The sequence below is a fragment of the Misgurnus anguillicaudatus genome, chromosome 25, assembly GCF_027580225.2.
Source record: "Misgurnus anguillicaudatus chromosome 25, ASM2758022v2, whole genome shotgun sequence".
Lineage (NCBI taxonomy): Eukaryota > Metazoa > Chordata > Actinopteri > Cypriniformes > Cobitidae > Misgurnus > Misgurnus anguillicaudatus.
In genome coordinates, this window is record NC_073361.2 from 25,342,501 (window position 1) to 25,349,238 (window position 6,738).

The window sequence follows — 6,738 nt, forward strand, 5'->3', positions numbered from 1 at the left end:
GGCACACGTTGTGCACCTGGGATCTGAATGTCAACGCTGAAGTAAGCAAACATTCAGGTAGTGCTGACCACAGGTTCAAGGCTACTGCTGTATAAGCAGCCTAAGAAACTATACATGGAAGTATTGATTTTATATTGATTTTAAATTATTAATTAGTTTTTTGTTGTCACATTTGAATATTTAAATTTTTTTTGCCAATGTTTGATTTTTTTAAACCAGGAAAAAAGGTCACACCTCAGTTTCAGCACCTCCAACTTGGCCTCCTTTTCATCTCTGGATGTTTGACAGAATTCAAAAACTATGTCAAGTCAAATAAAATCGATTATAACTTTACAGTTCATTTTGGCACTTCTACTCAACTCAATGTTGTTGAGCGAGCTGTTAACATTTCAGTAACTTGCATCAGCCAGATATGAAGTGATTTATTACCTAATTACTCTGACTTCACACCTTGAGTTTAAACCCCTGAATCTTTCCCATCATTCCATTCTATCCTCGCACGATTGCTCCCAGGAGTTTGTGCTATTTGGTGGGCCATTGTGTGCACGCTGAGCAATGGAAAACTCGGACGCCCCACCTGCTTTTGTGCACCTGCATTTGCATGCAAAGCGCGACTGCTCGCGACATCCAGCGCTGTGAAATGTGTAGAGCACTGCTGGTGTTTTGGTGGTGCTCAGATTCATGACCGGAGGCGTCTAAATCACCGTACGATACAGCAGGGGTGGGTGACAGCTGAGGGCACTGTGTGGCCAATGGCCATTAGCATTTACATTTCAGGCATACAACCCCCATGACAAGGGTACAAAATGGCAAAGAAACGTAGAAATACTCCAGTTTTTTATTCAGAATGTGTCTCGAAGCAAAAGAGATTTTGTGATGTACATCTCTAGTTAAAAGAGCCATCATATCTCACACAGCTGATTCAGTAAGATGCCTTGTCAGTAGTGCAATAGGACTTCTGCTTACAGCAAATATTTAGCAACTTCAAGCCTTCGATCATCAGAACTGCTGAGAATACATTGACCATTGTTTGCTAGTGATAAATGGGTTAATGCATGGATAAACCTGTGGAAATTTAGAATCTAAGCTGCTAATTTTGCTGTTATATACTGGGTCTACATTTTTAAAGTGCACTGTGTAACTTTAATGCACGGTTCACACCCGACACGGTAGAGGCGTCAAGCGCAAGTGATTTACATGTTAAGTCAATGCAAAGACACGATAAGGAAAAATCTAAACTTCGGCGGATTTCCGTGCCGCGTTAACCAATCAGGACCTTGCTGTAACGTGATTACAGGAAGCGAGAGAAATCTCAGAGTAGTCGTAGAAGCCCCTTACATGACGCAAATTTCCGCATGAATGTCTCGAAAAACTAGAATTTCATGCGGGGATGAAGTGAGTAAACTCAAATGTTCAAGCATCCAACTACGCGCGAATAACGCGTTTTTGCCGCCTCTACTGCTGCTGGTGTGAATGCACCATTAGGATGATCTCTTGCAGATATTCAATACAATATACATAACTATATTATCAGTTGTGTGTAAAGACTTTGCATAATGAACTGTATTGTTTTTATTACCTTAAAATTAGCCATTTTTATCTACATACACCGTGGGTCTCACACGGGTGTTGCCATTTCGTGTTTTGTGAGTAGGAGTGCAACAATTATTGATTTTGTTGGTACGATTATAGTCTGAGGAATAATCATGATTGTACGGTTATTATGGATTCATTCAACATTACAACATTAATGTATAAAATCACATAAACACACTTTTGAACGACTGTTGAATTTTTTGTATTTTGTATTTTCAGCCAGCTAAATAACCGAGCCAGCTCTTGACTTTAACAGTATAGCTGCCCTTTGAAACCTGTATTTATTTTAATGATCTTTTTAATAAATGAGAAAATGTCTATTATTTTGGTTTGATTGAAGTTTTAGTAAAAATGTTAAGAACCTCTCAAAATGAATAATAACATTCTAGACCAAGTACTGCAAGTCATTTTAAAAGATGTAGCTTAATATAAAACAAAAATCAAATATAAATATTAGGGCTGGCAACGTTAACACGTTTATAATTCATTAATCATTCATGCATTCAAATAATTCAACGCAATTAATTGCAGTCAGTTAGACCACCAGCACGCGTCCGGGTTTGATCCACGAGATGTGGGCAGAGGTTTTTAATGCTGCACGGACCGACTGGAGTAGGGTGACCATACCTGCCATTCTTCCCGGACGCGTCCTGGCCAGGATTTCGGTCCGTCTTCCGGAAGTCGTATTTGTTGACTGCATACGCCATTCAGTTAAAAACATAAGAAATACAATTGTAGTTTCATTTTTACCTTAAAATGTAACGGTTGCTTTTCTGTAATATTAATAATAATAATCCTCTATGACGTATGCGGTCGACAAATACGACTTCCGGAAGATGCACCGAAATCCTGGCCAGGATGCGTCCGGGAAGAATGGCACGTATGGTCACCCTGACTGGAGTGTGTCCACATACCGTACATTTTTGTAGCTACAGATTTTACTCGGATTTGAAAAGCTCTGTGTCCCTGATTGGCCAGCTAATCTGTATGTGTTGATTGGCCTGAATACCTCTAACGTCAGCTGGAAACGTGACGCTCCTTACCATGTTTGAAAGATTTGGTTGCTAACAGGAGTTAACTTACAGGCTGTGAGTCTGAAGCGGGAGGAATTATGATAATGTCGGTCCTGTCTACACCACAAATCCCAGGAAGAAAACTGTTGCCTACAATCCGTGTGTTTGTTGTAGTCCAAGAAAAGAGATTTATGCTGGAGACGATAACTCACGTCATTGTTTACTTTGGGGTTTGTAACTTTTGCATATCATTAACATGTGCTAATATACACTTACACACCAAAGGAAATGTAAAGTCATGAATAAAGCGCGGTTAATCATAAAACCAGTTAATCGCTGCATCCCTATTTGTGACTATGTTGTCTCAGACAATGACATGTTTGTCCTGTGGCTTTGTACCGCAGCTTCCCTATGCATTGCAATTCGCAGTCTCGTCGCTAAAAGCTGCTAAAATCTACACAAAACGTAATTATGCAATACGTAAGGTCGCGCTGGCGCATCCCGGCTAGTGCAAAACGAGTTGTGGTTGATATCAGTGTTGGGTAAGTTACTCAAAAAAAGTAATTAATTACTAGTTACTAATTACATCTTCAATCATGTAATTAGATTACTTTACAAATTACTCTCTCCAAAAAGTATTTAATTACTTATTACTAATTACTTTCTAAATCCTATTTAGTACATGATACAAGGATAGGCTTGAAATGGCTCGAATAAATAATATATAAAAGTACATCAATTATTCTGGTCCCACTTTAGGGTCCAATTCTTTCTATTAACTAACTGTTAACTACTTTTGCCTCAATATACTCCAACAACTAATATTAAAGAAGTTATAAATTTTAAGTATTGGTAGAAATGGGGAGGGTTAAGGATGTAGAATAAGGTTTTGCAGAATCAGGCATTAATATGTGCTATTAAGTATTAATAAACAGCCAGCATCTCATTAATATTAATGCTAATAATCAACCAGGTAATAGTGAGAATTGTAAACTTAAACCATGTTAAATCCACTTTTGTATTATAGTATATATAATTGTCCATACACAGTATTTAGTTACATCAGAAGTAACTGTAATTAGATTACAAGAAAAATAAGAGTAATCCCTTACATTACTTTTTTAAAGGAAAAGTAATTTAATTACAGTAACTAATTACTTAGTAACTAGTTACACCCAACACTGGTTGATATATTGTTTATTGTTCTTGCTGAAAATGAAAATCGTTTGCTAGATAAGACCCTTATGACTTGGTAGGGACCGTTTAGAGCCCTTTAAAGTGGTGTTGAATCTGCAGTGTTAAACTATAGAAACTGTGAACTGTTGAGGTCCAATAAAGTCTATTAAATTGAGAAAAATCCTTAAAAAACAAACAAACAAAAACAAACCGTTATTTCTTCTCAACTGAACAAAGAAAGACATAAACATCTTGGATGACATGGGGGTGAGTAAATTATCAGGATTTTTTTATGAAAGCGGAATATTAATTTAAGTTATTTACATTGTTAATTGTAGCGAGTTAGTTACTCTTCAAAACTGAATACGTTTTTTGTAGCTTTTATTAAACATTTATCTAAACCAGAATGTTTTCCTAGATTATCTTATTGAATAAGGAAACCATGTGATATATGCCCTTAAAACGAGTGCATGCTTATTATTCCCTCTGATGTTTACTGTGTCTGCTTTCATTTATAGCTTTTTATAGCGAGGACTGAATGCATCATATTCTGTTTTCTTCTGGCCTATTTTCTGAGACTCGCTTAGTCTCCACTCTTTTTCTTTATGAAATCATTGCTTGTTCCAGACTGGTCAAGCATGGCAGTCGGGCTCCTATTACCAGCAGGATTCTTCTCCTTCAATGCAAGAGATTGTCGTAGCTCCTCTACACCTGCAATGTCTCAGTACATCATTGCTCTTGGCATATTGAAAGCCTGGATGAGCTCCAGTCTCACTCAGCTCTGTGGATGTGAAGAACCAAAGCTCTGTGGGATGAGAGAGATAAAAGCAAACAACCTCATCTAAACATACCCCACTTCCTTTTTTTCATGACACATTACTATAGTATACTTGATACTTTGTTTACTATAGTAAAATTCTTTGATGCTATGTTTTTGTACCTTACTCCAGTAAATGTTTGCAGTATAATGCAGTATATTAAAGTATAACACAGTATACTACAGTTATGCATAATCTCATGCTTAATCAGAGTTTAGTGTTCAGGAAGTGTCTTGCATGTATTTTGTGAACGTGTGCGTCTGTTTTATCATAAACAGTTTTGACGTGTGTGCAGCGGGCACTTGTTTTGACGGGACACGTGATGCACATGGTTCACATGACGCAACAAACACATATTTTGAAAACGCAAGCAACACACATGACACTCCGAACACATATTTTGAATTAGCGCCACTTGGATGAGCAGTCAGAAGCCGCCACTGGTTTATTGTAAACTGGAGTAGACCGTAGTAATTACTATATTTTGTGAATCTATACTATAGTTTTCAATGGTACTAATTAGTGAATTGATAAACAGTGTTGGGGAAAGTAACTTTTAAAATGAATGCATTACAATATTAAGTTACTCCCCCAAAAAGTAACTAGTTGCGTTACTTAGTTACTTTTCATGAAAAGTAATGCTTACATTACTTTTAAGTTACTTTTGTGTTACTTTTTCTTACTTGGCTGAGGCTTGATCTCTTTCAGGCCTTGCTGGTGTTTTTTATAATTGCAAAAATGTCAAGCTCTGGCCTGCCATCTCCGTTTCTGACTCAAACTGTTCCCGCTAGGTGCACCTAGTGCATAATTCTATGTTACTATGTTCAGTTTAATTCAGTACATTTTTTTTAAAATTGAATGAAGTAGCCTCTTATGGAACGGCTGAAATTCCACAAGGGGGCGTATTTGTTCCTCTGACGTTGCACAATAAACGTGACATCCGAATATATTAATTATAAATCGTGAATGAAAAGTGAGAATCGAACGAATGTCCGATAGTGAACTAATTGTATACACTATTTATATCGTAATTCGGTCAGAAACGTCAAGATTGTGAGATGAACAAAAGGCTTTGGATTAAAAGGCTTGGATATTCCATTTCCTTGGACTTTTGGGGATTTATGAACAATTTGTTTTGGACAATTTTACCGAAGCGGATAAAGGGAAGATTTTGAACGTAAGTAAATATCCTAATTTGTCACCGCCCGATTCAGGTGACTAACAACTAGATTACAGTTTTATGACTGCTAAAAATCATCTTATGCTTTGTGTGTGCGCTTAATGGAATCCCGAAAGTCTAAGCTTTACAACGATGTGCCGCATGACCGTATATTTTGAAGATTTAATGCTTCAAAGTTATAATGACGTAATGCAGCCTCACATGCAAGGGAGGGGGTGGACCGTGCCTGGCACAGTGTTCCTTATCAGGTTAAACTGAAAAGTAACTTGCATTACTTTTATAAAAAAGTAACTCAAATATTAATGTGTACATTTATAAAGTATATAAATGTACTGTAAGTACCTGTTACTTCTAAAAAAAGGAAATAAGAAAAATCTCGGAAACCCTTAATTTGTTGTTTCCCTCTCAAACGTGATTGGATTGTGCAGGCGCCACTGATTGGGACAGCCTATCAGCAATCACCTTCAACTTTCCGCCAAAGTCACCATAGATTTAGACAAGAGACGATACCGATACCAATTTAAACAGACAACTTCTGGCCGATACCAATGCCGATACCGATATTAAACACTTGTATGCAATACTATACAGTTGGTCTATTAGCTAGTTTATTTCTGCATCAAATTATTTTTACTGAACATGGATTGGATCTAATAAACATTCAACTGACCAACATAATAAGAGAGGCACAAATTAAGCTAAAACAAATATAATAAGACAGCATGACAACCTTCAAAGGTGGTTTTTGCTATTCAGCATTTATTTTATTAACAACATTAACTCATTTTTTACATATAATGGATTTCTTTATGCAGTTAATGAATAAACAATCGGTATCTGCCTTTCTCGTGCTATTGCCAATATGCCGAGGGTTTCAAATTCATCAAAAATCGGCCGATAAATATCGGCGGCCGATACATCGGTGCATCACTAGACGAAACCCAAGGTTACAGTA